We start from the raw sequence: 17,457 nt of genomic DNA on the forward strand, positions 1-17,457 counted from the left end.
CCGTCCCTATCCTACTGTCCTTATTTATTTGTACTAATTTCCTTTGTTCATTTCTATGTTTATACTTAGGCCTGTTATCTTGTACATGTTTGACAAACCAAATAAAATAAAATAAAAATGATTAGGCATAACACCAGCTGGGTGACCTTCGAACAGTCATACCAGCCCAAGAAAGGAGGCAACCCACAAATCACTTGTGAAATCTTACTAAGGAAAAGTCAGGGGCAGGTCCAGTCAGCTGCTGAGAGAGAGGGGGGGAGGGAGGGAGGGAGGGAGGGAGAGGGAGAAACCAGGCAGGCAGGAAGACAGGCAGGCAGACAGACAGACAGACTAGTCTGAGAAATTGGAAAAGCATCCTGAAAAATAACCAATAGGAAGCCAATGGGGAAATCACTTATCCATTTATTAACTGGGAGTTGAGTTGACTCAAGGGTATTTTTACCTGAAATAAGTTATAGAGGAAGACTATGGTAATTGTGTGGGCCCAACATTGCCATATGCCCTCTGTCCCACATTCTTTCAACTATAGCAAAAGAACAGTCTGGTCACACCAAAGCAAAATGTGAAACTATGAAACCTACAAACTAGACCTCACTTTCCAGTCTTAGTATTGAGGGGCATCCCTTTTATCCACCCAAAAACCAGGAATGTACTTAGGCTTTATTCCCTTCCATCCATGCTTTTTTCAACTTAAACCATACGTTACACACACACACACACACACACACACACACACAAACACAAACACAAACACACAGAGCATTCCTAGACTCGATCACCAGAGTTGTATGCCTACAGGCTGCTCAATATTGTCAGAAATGAGAAAGTACCTGGCAGCAGAAATATGTAAGGTCATTCCACTTTTTTTGCTATTCTTGCCTGAGGAGTGAATCTCTGCCATTACTAGGGACCCTCTCTTATTTGGCTGTACTTCATTTCTCTTTTTCTAGAAAATAGAAAGCAAATTTCAGAAGTATCTTTTTCTTTCTTTCTACAGTTTTTGTTCAGGCATTATTGAAATGGGATGGGGATGTACAAGGGGAAGTCCCCAACAATTTCTCTCTCTAATGACAACTTACTTAAGTCAAGGGCCTGAAAAGTAAACAAAGGAAAATATAGACTCTTCGCCCAGTGCTATCTTAAGAAACAGAGGTAAAGATGAATGGACAAACTCTGCAGCTGTGACCTTGTGGGAGTTTTTGTGTTCCTTCCCAGGAGCACCTTGGTGTATTTTTTTTCAGTAGATGCAGGCACGTATCAGTACTAGAAGAAAAATAGAGATGATTAAGTAGAGATGATTAAGTAAGTGCCCCCACCTCTTTTCATCAAAGTGGTAAAGATTTATTTGATCTATGAAAGGAATTCTTACAACAGGAACTGGCAGAGAATGCAGTGGCCTTCAAGGAAAATAATTTAAAAAGGAGCAAGACCACTATACAACAGGGACAACAGGAAACAAATGGAAAATATACCCCACAGCTGGAATTCAAAATAATGTTCAAGTCTTTGTCCTAATCATCCACTCTGCTCCTCCCCCACCCCAAAAAACACTACAGACTCAGCACAAGAGACTGGGCTGAACAGGAATTAGAAAACCTGAGGCCTAAAGAGTAGAAGAGATACAAGTGCCACCTATAAGAACAAGTGGCTCAGAAGTTCACAATAGATTGTAAGGAGAGAGAGAGAGAGGGAGGGAGGGAGGGAGATAGCGCTTCCTTAGACAAGCTCAAACTAAAAGAAAGATACGGTCTACTAGCTGCTCATTGAAGATGGCTAAAGGGTAACAAATAACAAAGAAAGATTGCAGCTACTCAGTTCCAGTTTTGATTCAATTTTCAAGGCAGTTATAAAGAGCTGATTGAAGGAGCAGGATTGCTGCTCATGCTTTATAGAAACAACTCAAAGAATTTGCTGGTGGTCTTGTCAAACCATCTATTTACTTTTGAGAAATCCCAAAGAGGTTAGATGAGTACCAGGTATCAGAATACTGAAGGTGAGCAAATGTTCTCCTCTTTTAAAAAATGGGAGAAAGAAGGATACTAAAGTTATTTAAACTGATGTTGATACCTGGGGCAATTTACAATGGAATGAGACACCTCACTGCAGCCAACTTGCTGTGGCCAACTTGCTATGGGGCAACTCACCATGGGACAATTTAACAGTTCAATTTAATTATTTAAAATAAATTAAGAATTACTTCAAGTTTTGTAATTCACATTTTATTCTGCTTCTCCTATTGCATCCCTTTTTTAATGATTATATTCTATCATTTCTTTGATATTAGTGTAACTCTTGTCCCACAGTGAGTTGGCCATGGCAAGTTGGCTGTGGCAAATTGGTCATGGTGAGTTGGCTGTGGCAGGTTGGCCGTGGCAAATTGTTATAGGCCTATTCTACAATGGATCATAACACAATCTGTAAGCCTCCTGAAAGCAGTGCAGAGTTACTAAACATCAGTATGAATTTAAAGAAAACAAGTCAGGTCAGATTACTGTGCTATTTGGGCAGGTAATTTCCCTTAGCAGATTATGGGAATGCTGTGATCATAATAGAGTTTGACTTCAGCAAAGGATTTGGCAAAAACACTCCAAAAGCACTCTCTGGCTAACAGACTGTTAATTAGGTGTGTACCACATAGAATGGCTATTAAGTACATCCAGAGTTAACTCCAAACTTTCTTCAAGGCATGCTGATCAACAGTTGCACGTTAAACTGAAATGAAATGGAGAACCACAGGGTTTGATGGTCCTTGGCTTAGTATTCTTCAATATTTTCATTATTGACCTAGATGACAAAATGGGTAAAATATTTCTTGAATTTGCAGATGAAATAAAATTGGGTGGGATAGATAATAATCTAAGAAAGAAATATAGGATGCAGGGATACCTGGCTTCATAGTAGTGTATATGAAAAGATATTGGGAATTATAGCTGTTTATAAACTCCCTGCTAAGCCAAACTCCTCTTGAAATCCTGTTTTGTTCCCATGGGTGGGTGGGGCTGTTCCACAAAGGGATGAGCGAAGAGTTCTAGGTGTGTATACCAAGAGTATATCTTCCCAACAGGATCATCCAATGCATGAAAGTCATCCCACAAGCCCTGGTGGCAAAGTGGTTAGAATGCAGTACTGCAGGCTAACTCTGGCCACAGCCTGGAGTTTGATCCATGGATTCGAGGTTGACTCTGCCTTTCATACTTCCAAGATCAGTAAAATGAGGGGCCAGATTTTGGGGGGCAATCTGCTGATATTGTAGAGAGGGCTGTAAAGCATTATGGAGTGGTACATAAGTGTTGCTATTGCTATCCCACATGTCCAGATGAAGCAAGATTTTTTGATGCAAGATTTTTTCCAGATTCCTGGTTTGTTGGTACAAAGCTCTGGGACTTTTAATCCAAAACATTTTCCGTATTAAGGAACATTGGATTAAATAACTTTAGTAACATTTGATTAGGGCTTCTGTATTATCAATATGCCAATTTAAGCATAAATATCATCAAATGGACTTGAAGAATAGGAGTTATGATCACAGGAATCTGCAAAAAATAATTCCTAATCAGAATGAGCCAGTGATATCTTGGTACGTGAGAAGGACACAGAAGGCAACTGAATTCTGACAATGCCTAGCAGTATATAATTTTTTCTGCCAATAAGAGAAACAGCTAGAGGGCTCCAGAGGAAAGACAGATTGTGATACCACAGCTATCCTACAACATCTGCCATCTCAGTGGGTCCTCCCCTTTCTAAAGTGCTATGAAATTGTAATGAATTTGAACTCAGAATGGATTATTATAAGGCTGGAAGGGATATATAGCTTTTTAAAATCAGTTCCTCTTTCCCCTCTCACTACTATGAAAATATAAGATATACATTTACATTTTTACATATTATTATATGCCAGTCAGTGCTGTCTGCAAGTTTTATTTCCTCCAGAACCCTCTCCAGCGTGCCTCCCACATTAAGAATACAGTCAGAGCCAGCAATCAGAAGATAGGTATATTCCTACCAGAAAGATTGCTAAAATGAGGAGATACCCCACACCTTCTCTTTTGATGAGAAACAATCCCTGAAGTTGCTCTTAGCAAGGGACTAAGAAAGAGCTTTAATGCCTTGAGCTAAGTCAAGAAACTGAGTGTGAAAGCTGCCTTTCTTTCATCAGTTGTTTGCCTGGCAACATGTGAGAACAATTCCTTCCCACCAAGGCTGCAGAATTCTATAACTGAGTGAACAGAAGGAACATGGAAGGGCATCCCATTCCAGCTGCTAGCCATATTCTTAGCTGTATTCCATTAGTTAATAGCCCAGGAAAAAAGTTATGGAACACCCTCCCCCCTTCCATTTTTTGCATTATGTCACTCTTTTTCATTACCACACTGTAGCCTGTGTGGGGGACCATATGTACAGGTAGCAGATAAATAGGCTGACCCCTAATTCTCTGTTATAAGCGACAATGACATAAAATGGCAACACATGGGTCATGATGCCATTCTGAAAATGGCAGGATTATACAATGTGCGCCAGTCATGTCATACAATCTGATGAAAGTTTATAATTTGTGACGTTTGCCCAATGTCACAATGCAGGTGTCCTTATTTCTCTTGCTTCTCTACGGATACGTATGAATTGGAATCATGGTGATTTGTTGAAACGGTCGTTGTGCATGTGGACCAGTGGTGGGATTCAGAATTTTTTACTACCAGTTCTGTGGGCTGGCCTGATGGGTGTGGTGTGGTCTGGTGGGCGTGGCTTGGTGGGTGTGGCAGGGGAAGGTTACTGCAAAATCCCCATTCCCTCCCCACCCCACTAATCTGCTTTCCATCTCAGTTCTCCTATTCAGAGCAACAAAAGAAGATCAACTGGGAGGCTGGGAGGCAGGGGGAGCGGGGTCAGCCTATTTGCCGGTTCTCTGAACTACTCAAAATTTCCGCTACCGGTTCTCCAGAACCTGTCAGAATTGGCTGAATACCACCTCTGATATGGATGTTTGTAGTCAAATTTTGAGTTAAGAAAAATAGTCCTGTAACTCTCAGATTGTTTTCCTCATATAAATCACTTGTGATTAGCCTTCCAGTTCAACTCAGTAAATCTTTTAATATGTATTATTTCAAGGTGAGGCATGCATGCATATACATGTGTGGGGTTAGCTTCCTTTCTCAGGATTTGCAAGAAATCAGGAAATGCTTAAAAGTTGCAAAGGCCACCTGTGGCAGATTAATGTCAGTTCTCATTTCTTCCCCTGGAGAATTTTCACATATTGAGGAGCCTAAGGGGTGCATTGACATTCATAGCTCCTCCAGGGGGAGAAACATATGGAAGCTCCATGGGACAAACTTCATGATCTGAATTACCAATCAGTGTGTGTCTCGAGGCTCAGCTGGGGAAAGACGCACAGATAACAAGACTTCATGCTTCTGCAATTCTCATTTTAATCGCCCTGTTACTAAATATGGTTTTCCTGTCAGTCAAATCTACAAGAAGACTCAGGGAGCAGCTTACTTTTCCACTTTGCTAGCGTACCCCATTACAGATTATGAGACTACAGGATGGCAAGTGATTAGTGATTCGCTGCCTCTCTGCTCCAAAAGGAAATAATATTATATTGTTTCCAGGTTTGCAATTGAGTGCCGTATTCACAATAGCTAGGATCCAATGACGGGTGTGTGATACCCTCTCCTTCAAAGGTGAACCGTCATGTTGCTTTGTGCAGCTGGAGGCAAGGGGAGAAAATGGAGCCTTGTGTTTGGCGATGATGGCTGAATTCACAAAGTGTGCCAAATTACTGGAAGCTAATCATAGTTGGATCTGGTTGCTAGTTGGGTAGGAAGCCAACTTGGTCTATTCTAGTGGTTAAGTTAGAAACTGGGAGACTGTGAGTTCAAGTCCCACCATAGCAGTGAAAGCCTGTTGGGTAGCCTTGAGCCAGTTATTCTTTCTCAACCCAGCCTACCTCACAGGGTTGTCATTGTGGCAAAAATTAGGAGGAAGAAGGAGCAATGGATATGTTTATTGCCTTCAATTTTTTTATAAAAAATAATAAAGGCATGATATAAATTAAATAAATATATTATAAATAAATATTACTTTAGAGTAAACTAAATATATATATATATATATATTTAAAAGTCCCAGAAAAAGACAATGGTGAACCTTTTCCATATTGGTGCTAAGACGCTCGCTTGGATATATCCATGTGATTACCAGGATTAAAAGTCAACTTGAAGAAGACTTTACTTATGTCTTACTTAGCCCTTTTTTGTTAAATAAGCTGCAATTGGCTGTTTTGACATTGCACTTTAGGTCATAAACAAATCACAATAGGTGAGTTTATAAGTGAATAAATGAAGCCAAACCAAACAAACCACATTAGGGCTTAATTTAAATTGTAAAGCAGGCCATAGGAAACATCTAGAACAGGTTAGGGTCACCCCAAATCAAAACATCACAATCACAGCATTTCTCACTGTTAATCATAGGAAAAATTAGTATTTCCCCAACAATCAAGTTCCTGCAAATAATTTCTTACACAGTTTACGTGAATAGAAAAGGAGGGAGAGGTAGGCAATCTGATTCCTTTTGATATTCAAAGCTTCAACTTCAATATTTTGAATTAAAGCTGTTGTCAAACTTCCTGGGCCTGATGGGAGCTGAAGTCCAATATTCTTGGAGGCCATTAGGTTGCCTGTCTGTGAAACAGACAATTTATTCAAAAAAACTAAAAATAGATCTGATAATAACAATGACCAGCTGTAAAATAATTCCAGATCTCAGTATTAGCTTTTTTTTGCATGTTTCAAAGACTGGGAAATAATTTAATCCTTCCTCTGGGGCATTTTTAAATACAGTATGTGGGTGCCTTAAAGAAAAATGACTCCCTCCTTCTGTCACCGCAAAAAATCCCTTTCAAAATAGCAGACTATCCAAACCTGGCAAGATTTAGGAAAACATAACAAACTAATTAAGCCTAGCCACAGAATAATAAATAATCTACTGGAATATGCCAGGCATTATGCAGAAAAGGGAAGTTAGAACTATTCCTCTTGGCGTGTCTTTATAGTGTGATAGTGTTGTAAATTTGGAGGGTTTTGGCAGCAGAGAGCTGACAGAAGCAGAATGTCTGCAAATGTTCTTCAATAATCAGTAGCAAAGATGCCAATGTTTAATTATATGAGAGATGGGTAGGGGGAGTTCAAAATTGAATAATTATATTGGTAACTGGTCATTTTTAAATCTAATATTATGTATCTCAATATTCTTCTAATGTTACTCGGTAGTTTCTCCTAAGGGATCTAGTAATATGGAACTTTGCCAGGAAGTCTGAATGAACATATATTATGGGCTTTGTTTCTGAATATGCATCCAGACATTAATCTCTTTTTCATAATAGCTCATCTAGTTTGAACCAGCTGGCTCTTTTGAGATGTAAGTTTGAAATCATTACAAAATAAGTCCAGCTGCCAAACAATTTTGAAGTTTGATTGCTAAACCTCTGGCATCAAAAATAGAGCTCATTTGCCTACTGAGGAAAATGACAATCTAGTTGCATTATAGAACTTGCCTTATTGAGGTTAGAATCCCATCCTTGTTAAAGACCTTGATCTCAAAATGGTGCTTCCTAGCAGCATTTAATTGGAAATCAAAGATACTTTCTTGAAATGCTCTTCTGTGGAAGAAAATATACCTATGTGCTTAATCCCAAAACTGTGCTCAGGAAGGCACAGTAGATGATTATCTTCTCTGATGTCCTTCACAATTCTGCAAGTAGAACAATTGTCTTCTCTTGTTTCTCTCCTTCACCAAACTGTATATACATTGTATTGTATAAATAAATACATTCTTGATAAATTTAGAGATTTTCACAAAAATTTTAATCATTCCTCACAGCCTTGATCACATTGTTGATAAACTGCCATCTTTGGATATTTATAAGGTTTTGTTTTGTCCTTTTTTCTGTAGAGAAAGCAAATACTGTAAACACCTAGCACATTGGCTGAAAAGAGAGAACCCTGAATGCTTGTGTGTCTACAGAGAGCAATGACACAAATTATATAATTTGCTGCATATTACACAATTGCATCATTTGAAGGATGGTATCATTATTTGGGGGATCTGCATATGTACTTTAGATTATTGCCAATGTCTCTGCTAGATATCATAATGGCTTTTATCATGCCTTTGCCCAATAGTCAGAAGATGGGCCAAAAGTAGATGTGTGAGAAAACTTTGCTAAATAAAGAAAATAAACCTGCATTGTAGTGTTTTTCTTAAAAATCTTTAATGATCAGTTGATTACTGTTTGAATATCATTTTAAGCCAGAACCAAATAGGTGAAGATTAGGTTTATAGTTTCCTTTCAGCAATGTTTTGTTTAGTAATGGATTCTCAAATAAACCACAATTAGTCAGGTTTGCATTAAATGTTGAACTATAAACCATGGCTTATAAATCATGTGCTGGCCATGCCCACTCCTGGTTTAACCAGGGGGGTGGGAGTCACAATAAGTCACATGGTAACGCCGTGAGTTTGAAACCCCTGCTGTAACATCTTAAAAACAACAGTTTAGCTTAGATCATATAATGATTTATAGTATAACATGGCACATGATCTCGGTCAGAACATGCCTTGAAATATTACCAATATTATCTTAGTTTATTATTATTTCATTCCATTTCTACTATTAGTCTATAGAATGTATATGTAAATTGAAGAGTTGTAGGTATACTCGTGTGTGTGTGTGTGTGTGTGTGTGTGTGCGCGCGTATGCAGGCATTATTGATATATTAATATATTTATACATTACTTAATTGCACATATATGTCAATAGCTGAGAGTATATTTTTATCTTTAAAAAGGGAAATTAACAATACTGGAAATTAGTGTCATCTAGCAAAAAGATTCAGAACATTCTTTATACTTATAATTAATTCATTAAATTCTCTGCCATAAGCTGTGATGGTGGCCTTTATATGGCTTAAAAGGGAATTAGAGAAATGTACAAAGAATAGTTCTAACATTGGCTGTAAAGATTCTACAGATGGTATGCAAATGAACACTAGCTGTTGAAGAGTTTTATAAACTACTTCCATGTTTTGTTTGCTTATACACTTCCTGGAGACATTTGGATGGCAATTCTGAGACTCGGGATGCAGGATTAAAGAATCTTATTCAGATGGTCCTTTTGTTCTTACATCTAGCACTTCAATAAAGCTACCTGAACTATCTGTCTGATTATAGTAGAGCCCTAGCTCTCTTCTTCATGCAAATAGAAGACAATCTTGAAGACAAGGCTTTAGAACACAAGCTTTAAAATAAGTTTTTAAATTCTGTGTTTGACTTTAAGACAGGGGTGGGCTTCAAAAATTTTAGCAATGGGTTCTCTGCCTGGTTGCTGGGTGGGCATGGCCATGGTGAGTGTGGCCTAGTTGGCCTCCTGCACCACAGGGGGGAAGCTTTTTGCCCTCCCTGGGCTCCGGAGGCTTTCCTCAGGGCTCCGGAGGCTTTCCTCAAGTCTCCGGGAAGGCAAAAACAGCCTCCCCAAGTTCCATAGGCCCTCTGGAGGCTGGAAATGGGCCGTTTTCTGGCTTTCCCGAACTTCCGGTAGGCCCATTTTTTGCTCTCCCAAGCCGTCCACACATGCCCTGAACTTACCTGCATCCAAAATGTGCCATGTAGGGACTCCTGGGAGGGGTGGGGTGGGCCAGGAATGGGATTTGGGGTTTCTCTGAACTGCACAGAAAATTAGCTAGAGGTTCTCCTGAATCCCTGCAAACCTCCAGCAGCCCATATTTCTGAAAGTGTATTTAAAAACAGTGGAGATTATGGGGAGCAGCCAATATTTCATAGCCTTATGTCATTGATCAAACAGCCTGTAGATCTGTTACCACAAAAGCGCATGGATCATTCTCCCTGCATATGACACTTCCTAGAGACATTGGTAAATATAGAATTAGCCTTGATTAAGTAATCTTGTTAGCATGATTCAGTTTAAATGGATCTCAATTAAATAGAGCTTTATTTTATCCCAGCTGGAGATGATAAGTCTTTGGAAGAAAAAGGCAAAGAACAGAAGAAACACTTTCCTTTAGGCAGGGACATTTAACTGTTGCAGCTTCGTAAGTCCTCGGACTTACGAATGACAGCTCGGCAGCAGCCAGGCGCGTCTTAGCCAATCAGACACGCCTGCAGGTTGCCGGGCTGTCATACGCGAGTCTATTGGCTCGACTGTCTGACAGCTCAGTATAAAAGGCTGTCAGACGGAGGAGAGGTGCCGGTCTACTCACAGTTTCTGTTCGTTCCGTTCTTGCTTGAATAAACTGTTGGAAGATTACCTCAGACGCCTCCTCATATTTACTGCCGCTGATCTAACACTAGCGATGAGTGGTGGTGACTTCGGCTCTGAGTACAACCTAAAGAGCAAGCAACGATCTTATTAGGCGCGTAGACCGGACAAAAAACCGCGCCTCATATCGCCTCAACCGCCTCGCAAAAAAATCGCCTCAGCCGATAACTGTATGGCCGGCATGCCAGCCTTCGCTCCCTTCGGAGCTGGCGGAGAGTCCTGGGAAGCATTCTTGGAGAGATTCGAGTGCTTCCTCATCGCCAACAATAGACAAGGATATTCTCAGGCTAGAAAATGCGGGTTTTTCTTAACCGCCTGCGGTCCTGAGATGTTCACAACGGCCAGATCTTTTGCTGCCCCTAGGGCCGTTTTATGATTTGACTTGGCAGGAACTAACAGACGGGCTTCAAGCCTACTACGCCCCTATGCCTTCACAGATCGCACGCCGATTTGCCTATCGCAGGCGAGTGCAGAAGCCTGCCGAATCCGTTAACCAATTCCTTCAGGCTCTGCGAGTCGCCGCGGCGCAATGCGACTTCCCTGACCTAGAAGACAACTTGGCAGAACAATTTGTCTGTGGCCTCAAGGACATATTCCTGAGGCGCCGACTCCTAGGGAAGCCCAAAGTAACGCTAATATACGCCATTGATGAAGCCCGGGCCGCCGAATTAGCCGACCTCTCCTCCATTGAGATCGACCGTTACTTGGCTCAAGCGGCTGTTCCTTCCAGTATGCCTGCCTTGCCTGACTTGCCTGCCTTGCCGGCTCCTGAACCCTCTCCACCGCAACAGTCCACCTACATAACCAACTTGATCGATGAACTGGCACCTCTGCCAGAACACCTCCAATCTACGCAAGTGGATTGTCTGAGGGCCACCCCTCGCTGGCCTCAACAACAGCAAACTCAGGCACTGATCCGCTCCCCAGCTGCCGCTACTGCTTGCCTCGGCTGTGGAGGCTCGCATACCCGGTCTACCTGCCCATTTAAGGCCGCCGTCTGCCACAGATGCGGCAAGAAGGGCCATTTAGCGCAGGTCTGCTGGGCCGCCCTGCCTCCTCTCTCAACCGCCGAGCAACCTACAGCCTACGACCCTCCTCCACCTCCGAAGAATCAACCGGCCAGGCGGCCGCAGCCGCGCCAAGAAGATTGCTACACGCTGACCGAGGGCGCGCCTAACATCCCTGCTGTCTCTGTCAACCTGGCCTCCGAGGGTACGCAGAAGATCACAATAACTGTCACCATTGAGGGCTCCCCCTGTTTAATGGAGGTCGATTCTGGCTCCTCCCCCTCCCTCCTTTCTTGGGCCACCTTCACAAAACTCTGCCCCCACGTCACCAAGTCCCAGCTTTCTCCACCGGATGCTATCCTAAGGGACTATCAGGGGTCCAACATTACCACCCTGGGGTGCTATTGGCTGCGGGTGGCCTATGGGAGCCGCTGTGCTGTTCTTCCAGCCCTCATCGTCCTCAAGCCGCTTCCCTCAATCCTGGGTCTCGATTGGTTTTCCCCTTTAGGGTTATCCCTAACTGGAATGCACAGTGTGGTGGACACGCCCCCAGATGTAGCAGCAGTCCTCAAGGACTATGCTGACATCTTCGATGGACAGCTTGGCCAATACAAGGGCACCCCAATCTCCCTTAACTTGGACCCCCAGGTTGCTCCTATAAGACTGAAGGCCCGCAGGGTGCCTTTTGCCTTGAGGCCAAAGGTTGATGCCGAGCTTGATAAGCTTTTGGTGCAGGGAGTGCTGGAGCCTGTTGACCATTCACGATGGGAGACCTCCATAGTGATCCCCGTGAAGGCTGACGGGTCCATCAGGATCTGCGCTGACTACAAGTCGACGATCAACCTTGGCCTCCAGGCAAACCCCTATCCAGTCCCTGTCGTACAGCATCTGCTCCACTCATTGGGGCAGGGCTGCATTTTTTCCAAACTGGATATGACGCAGGCCTACCAGCAGCTCCCTGTGGATGACGATGCGGTGGCCGCCCAGACCATCGTCACCCACCGGGGGGCTTTCCGCTGTCGCAGCCTCCAATTCGGCATATCTGTTGCCCCGGGGATCTTCCAGAGCCTCATGGAGCGCTTGCTCCATGGGCTCCCTGGCATTGTTCCCTACTTTGATGATGTCCTGATCGCTGCAAGCAGCCGCTCAGACCTCATCAAAGTACTCAGGAAGGTCCTCGACCATTTTAGGGGCGCGGGATTGAAATTGAAGCGCAGCAAATGTTCCTTTGCTGTGCCCCAAGTGGAATTCCTGGGCTTCTTGATTGACGCCCAGGGAATCCACCCCACCCCTTCGAAGATAGCTGCTATAAGGAACGCTCCCCCCCGCAACCTCTAAGGCGCAGCTTCAAGCGTTCCTCGGCCTTTTAAATTTCTACGCACCATTCATTCCGCATAAGGCATCACTAGCCGAGCCGCTGCATCGGTTGCTCGACCGATCCGCGGCCTGGCGCTGGGGCAGCCGCGAAGCGCATGCGTTCGCGGCTGTCAAATCCCTGCTGACGTCAGAGGCAGTCTTAGTCCAATACAGCGAGAAGCTGCCCCTGACTTTGGCCTGTGATGCCTCACCCGTGGGTTTGGGGGCGGTTCTGAGCCACGTCCTTCCCAATGGCTCAGAAGCCCCCATAGCTTTTTACTCCCGGACACTTTCCTCCGCCGAGAGGAACTACAGCCAGATTGACAAGGAGGCTCTGGCTGCGGTGTCCGGGGTTAAAAAGTTCCACGATTATCTATATGGGCAGCACTTTACCCTCTACACCGACCACAAGCCACTCCTTGGGCTTCTGGCCGGTGATAGGCCGACCCCACCCATCCTATCCCCTAGGATGACCCGTTGGACGGAGTTCCTGGCGGCGTACTCCTATGCTATATGCTACCATCCGGGCAAGCACCTAGGGCATGCAGATGCCCTCAGTCACTGCCCCCTTCCTTGCGAGGATTCCCAGTCGGTTCCTTGCCTATCAGTCCTCTCCATTGCCGAGCTGGACTTGCCCCTGACTTCCACGGATGTGGCCTCCCACTCTCGAGCTGACCCTGTCCTGTCTCAAGTAATGGCATGGGTCCTGAGAGGGTGGCCTACAGATACTACGCCTCCAGACTGCAGGGCCTACAAGTCCCGCCAGCTGGAACTATCCCTCCACTCAGGCTGCCTCCTCTGGGGCGACCGTGTGGTCATCCCATCGGTCCTCCGACACCAAGTCCTCCAGCGGCTCAATGCCGATCACCCCGGGGTCGTGCACATGAAGGCGCTGGCCCGCAGTTACGTTTGGTGGCCAGGCTTAGATTCTGACATCGAGGCCTGGGTCGCCCGCTGCGTAACGATCTAACATTAACATTTTCCCATTTCCCATTTCTAGTCTAGTCCTCATAGATCAGTCAGTGATACAGACTGGACAATTCAGTTATCTTGCAGAAGTACAAAAATATGAATTTCCCCCATGCCTTCACCATTAAAGCAAGGTTAGATTTCATCTTGGCCTTTCTTGGAATTACTACTGATAGATGGGATTCCAGACTCAAAGAGAACATATGTAGTTGGTTCTTACACTTCCTTTATCTCTTTCTAACCTTTGTAATATAGCCATCCTTTCCTTCCATTTTCATTTACTCCCACTTTATAGTTATTTATTATTTGCTAAGAAATTTGTCATCAAATTCCCATATATGATCTGAAATTATTTATTTATTTACAGTTTAGTGGCAATCTATCCAGTATTAATCTTCTCATTGTTCCTATCATCCATCTCCTCCCACTTATGACTGAATGACTGTAACTTTGTTGCCTGTATCCTTACAATTTATATTGATTGTTTCCTAGTATGATTTGATTGCTTATTTGTACCCAATGACTATCATTAAGTGTTGTACCTTATGATTCGTGACGAATGTATTTTTTTCTTTTATGTACACTGAGAATATACACCAAGACAAGTTCCTTTTGAGTCCAATCACACTTGGCCAATAAAGAATTCTATGAAACTTTTCAGATAGCAAGCCATTCATCATAATATGAAATTTAAAACACTATTTGAGATGGCTAATGCCTCATCTGTGATAAAAGTTTCATAAATTAGGGAATTCCACAGAATCATATTGAAAAATGTTAGGAAGAAGAACCATTGTTGATTGGATGACCCTACAGGTATTTTGGTGGCATTCTAGCCATGTAGAATAGACTATTTGATTTCTATAGCTGTCCATCTCAATAAGTGACCCTGGGCAGTGTACTTCATAAAACATAAAAATAATGAAAACAAAGCAGTACAGAATAAATGTATATGGCATCAAGTAAATCTGTTAATATGGATCTTAATACATCCAGGAAACGGTGTCCTTATCATGTTATATCTCCAACAGCTGGAGTGCTACAATCCCCTAGCTCTACTATCCATACATCAAAGATCAGGGCGTGTCATGGCTAAAAGGAATTCATTTCTGCTAACTACCTGTCTTGTATATAGGAGGTATCAAAAAGAGGCTTCACGTGTAAACAAAATAATTACGCTGTAGCATTATATAACATTTGTGGAATATATGTTACAGAGCCACAATAAAACAAGTGAAAAGAGAAAACTCTCACTACATATTATACTAAGCCAAACTGTGGTTTGGGTTTGATTCAGCATCTGGCATGAATCTAATCCTTTTAATTTGTAAATTACTTGTATATGTAAGCCCAGGCAATTGTGCCTTTCTCAAGCAACAAATCATGATTAAACAAATCATGGTTTAATATGATATGCAAGTTATGTATGGTAAACTACATTTTGCTTAAATCAGAACTGCAGCAAACCTAACTTAATCATATTGTTCTTTAGAGTGATGTGCATATTTCACTCCACATAGCTAAATTAAAACGGAAAAGATCACATTTATTGTCATAATTTTGAGGTAAGTCGAGCTAGCTGTCTTTTTATATAAGCAAATGTATTTTGAAAAATAGATACATTTCCTTCACTTACCCAAATGTCCATTTTTATTCCCTTTTTAAGAAAGAAAAAATTAAGATTTTTATTTTGAATGTATCTTATTGCACTCTTAATAATGGTGAATGTTTCATTGTATCCTGCTGGAAACATTGACAGACACGTTAACTGACTGCCATTCATTCAAAAATTGATCTGTTGATCTGATGGCTATAATTTATGATAGTTCATACTACTTTGATAATACCACAATGCATACATTAATTGTTCGATGTTTTTGCTGCAGTTTTTGCTGTTTTTGCTACTTTGCTGAAATCTATTTAAATATTCACTTTGAGATGATAATTCCCCAATGTTTTATACTTCATATCGGCTGATTGACTCTATTCATACCGAGGTCCAGTCAATGCTAAGATTTTCTACTACATTAAAAAAATGGTTTTGCCTTTGTGCTCATGTTGGACATGGCCTATTTGTTCCCCAGGAAGGGCAACAGAATAGAAAAACATTGCATCTGAAAATACTTTCAGATAAGGCTTGTTTGTAGTTTTCTGGCCTCATTCACAGACAAATTGGAGTATATTGCCAAATGTGAAGTGATGGCCAGGTGTCAGATAAGGTGGTTGTTTGAGGATCCAGAGACACTAAAGCATCAACAAGCAAGAAGTTTTTAAGCACTGTTATTAACTTTATCAGATAGATTTAAACATAAACTTGCCAAGAAGATGATAACAAATTTCCAGTCAGCTTTTGGGAGCCTCAGTGAATCACAACGGAGACCCTGAAGCATCAAAGTTGCCCAGCACTAGGTCAGTTTCAAAGCTACCAACTCAAAGGGCAATACCAGGGTTTTATCAAAACCTGGTACCAAAACCTCATGACTTTGTTTCCATGGTAATGAGATTGCAGGACCTGACCTTGACTAGATAATGCATTTGTTTATCATGCAAACCAACAAAACCCAGAGATGTAAGTCTATGCCAACCTAAATAATCTTGAGGGTTTTTTTACTGCTGGGTGCAGATTCCTCCCTTTCCTTTATTTATCAAGCCTGTAAAACAAGGAAGTTAAACATTATTGTAACTCAGAATAAATTCTAATCTTCTAGAAGGAGAAACCAAAAGATGTCACTATGCTCATCGAAATGCAATGGTCTTCCATGTGCCACTACAGGGAGATATCCAGGTAACACCATCTTCTGTTTATAACTCTCCCACCAATACTGCTATTATATTTGTCCCTGCATTAAGAAAAGAGAAGTTATAATAGTTGCTCTTCCGCAAATTCTGTAATTCTCAACCTTTGATAATGGAGAATTTCTGTAGGACACTAGAATATGAAAAGTTGTTTTTAAGATCAAATGCATTTGTGTATCAAAAAGCATGGAAGCTGAAAGTTGAGAACCCAATTTAATTTGGGCTACCAACCCACAACTACAAATCTACTAGATGGCACCCCAAAAGGGTTCTCAATGCATCTGGCCTAGAACATTAGGTGGGCTATGGTTTTAGTCATAGTCTAACCCATATAAAGCTTAATAAAGGCAGCCAATCCTAGGGATTGGCAGTCAATCACTCAGCTGCTTGAAAGGATTACAGAATGGTGCCACATTTTACCTCCCATATTTTCTTAAGCACCTTTTCTGCATGGTTTCTGAAGATAAGCCTAGCCCTGAGGTTCACCTTTCTCATGCATGGATCATCTTCAAAACCAAAGTGGAAAAAAGCAAGAATAGGAATGTGGCAGGCTGTAAACAAGAACTTATAGGGGTGCCTTCCCCACTACCAAATACAGAATTTTGTCATAATGAAAAGGTCTTGAAAGCATAGATCAGTATCACATTGTTAGGGTTCTTTACTTTCCATATTTGCTAAAGCAAATGTTGCAAAGTGTCTTTTAATGATAGGAAAGCACTTCCTTTTAAAACAAACAAACAAAAAATCTTTCATATCATAGATGGGTCAAAAGGGAATTGGGCACATAAAATAACCCCTCTTCCTGAATTGGAAGGAGAGAATCTCTTTCATATCGCTTTGAGAGAAATATGATAAACATGCAATTATTTGAATTTATCCTTAAATATCCCATTTAACACAGATTTACATGCTTTTGAAATTTCCTTGGCAGGAATCGTAGCATGGAGCGAGCAATCCATGTTAACAATGGCTGCAAATAGATGAGAAATGATATAA

General features: G+C 41.9%; 1 long non-coding RNA gene across 1 annotated transcript in view; it reads left to right on the forward strand.

Moving 5' to 3' along the window:
* Positions 1-17,457, forward strand: part of LOC106538581 (uncharacterized) — a 259,882-nt gene that overhangs the window by 221,349 nt on the left and 21,076 nt on the right. The window lies entirely within an intron of this gene.

The sequence above is a fragment of the Thamnophis sirtalis genome, unplaced genomic scaffold (genome assembly GCF_051295495.1).
Source record: "Thamnophis sirtalis isolate CommonGarterSnake01/CBP01778 unplaced genomic scaffold, rThaSir2_p1.2 scaffold_3, whole genome shotgun sequence".
NCBI classification, from domain to species: domain Eukaryota; kingdom Metazoa; phylum Chordata; class Lepidosauria; order Squamata; family Natricidae; genus Thamnophis; species Thamnophis sirtalis.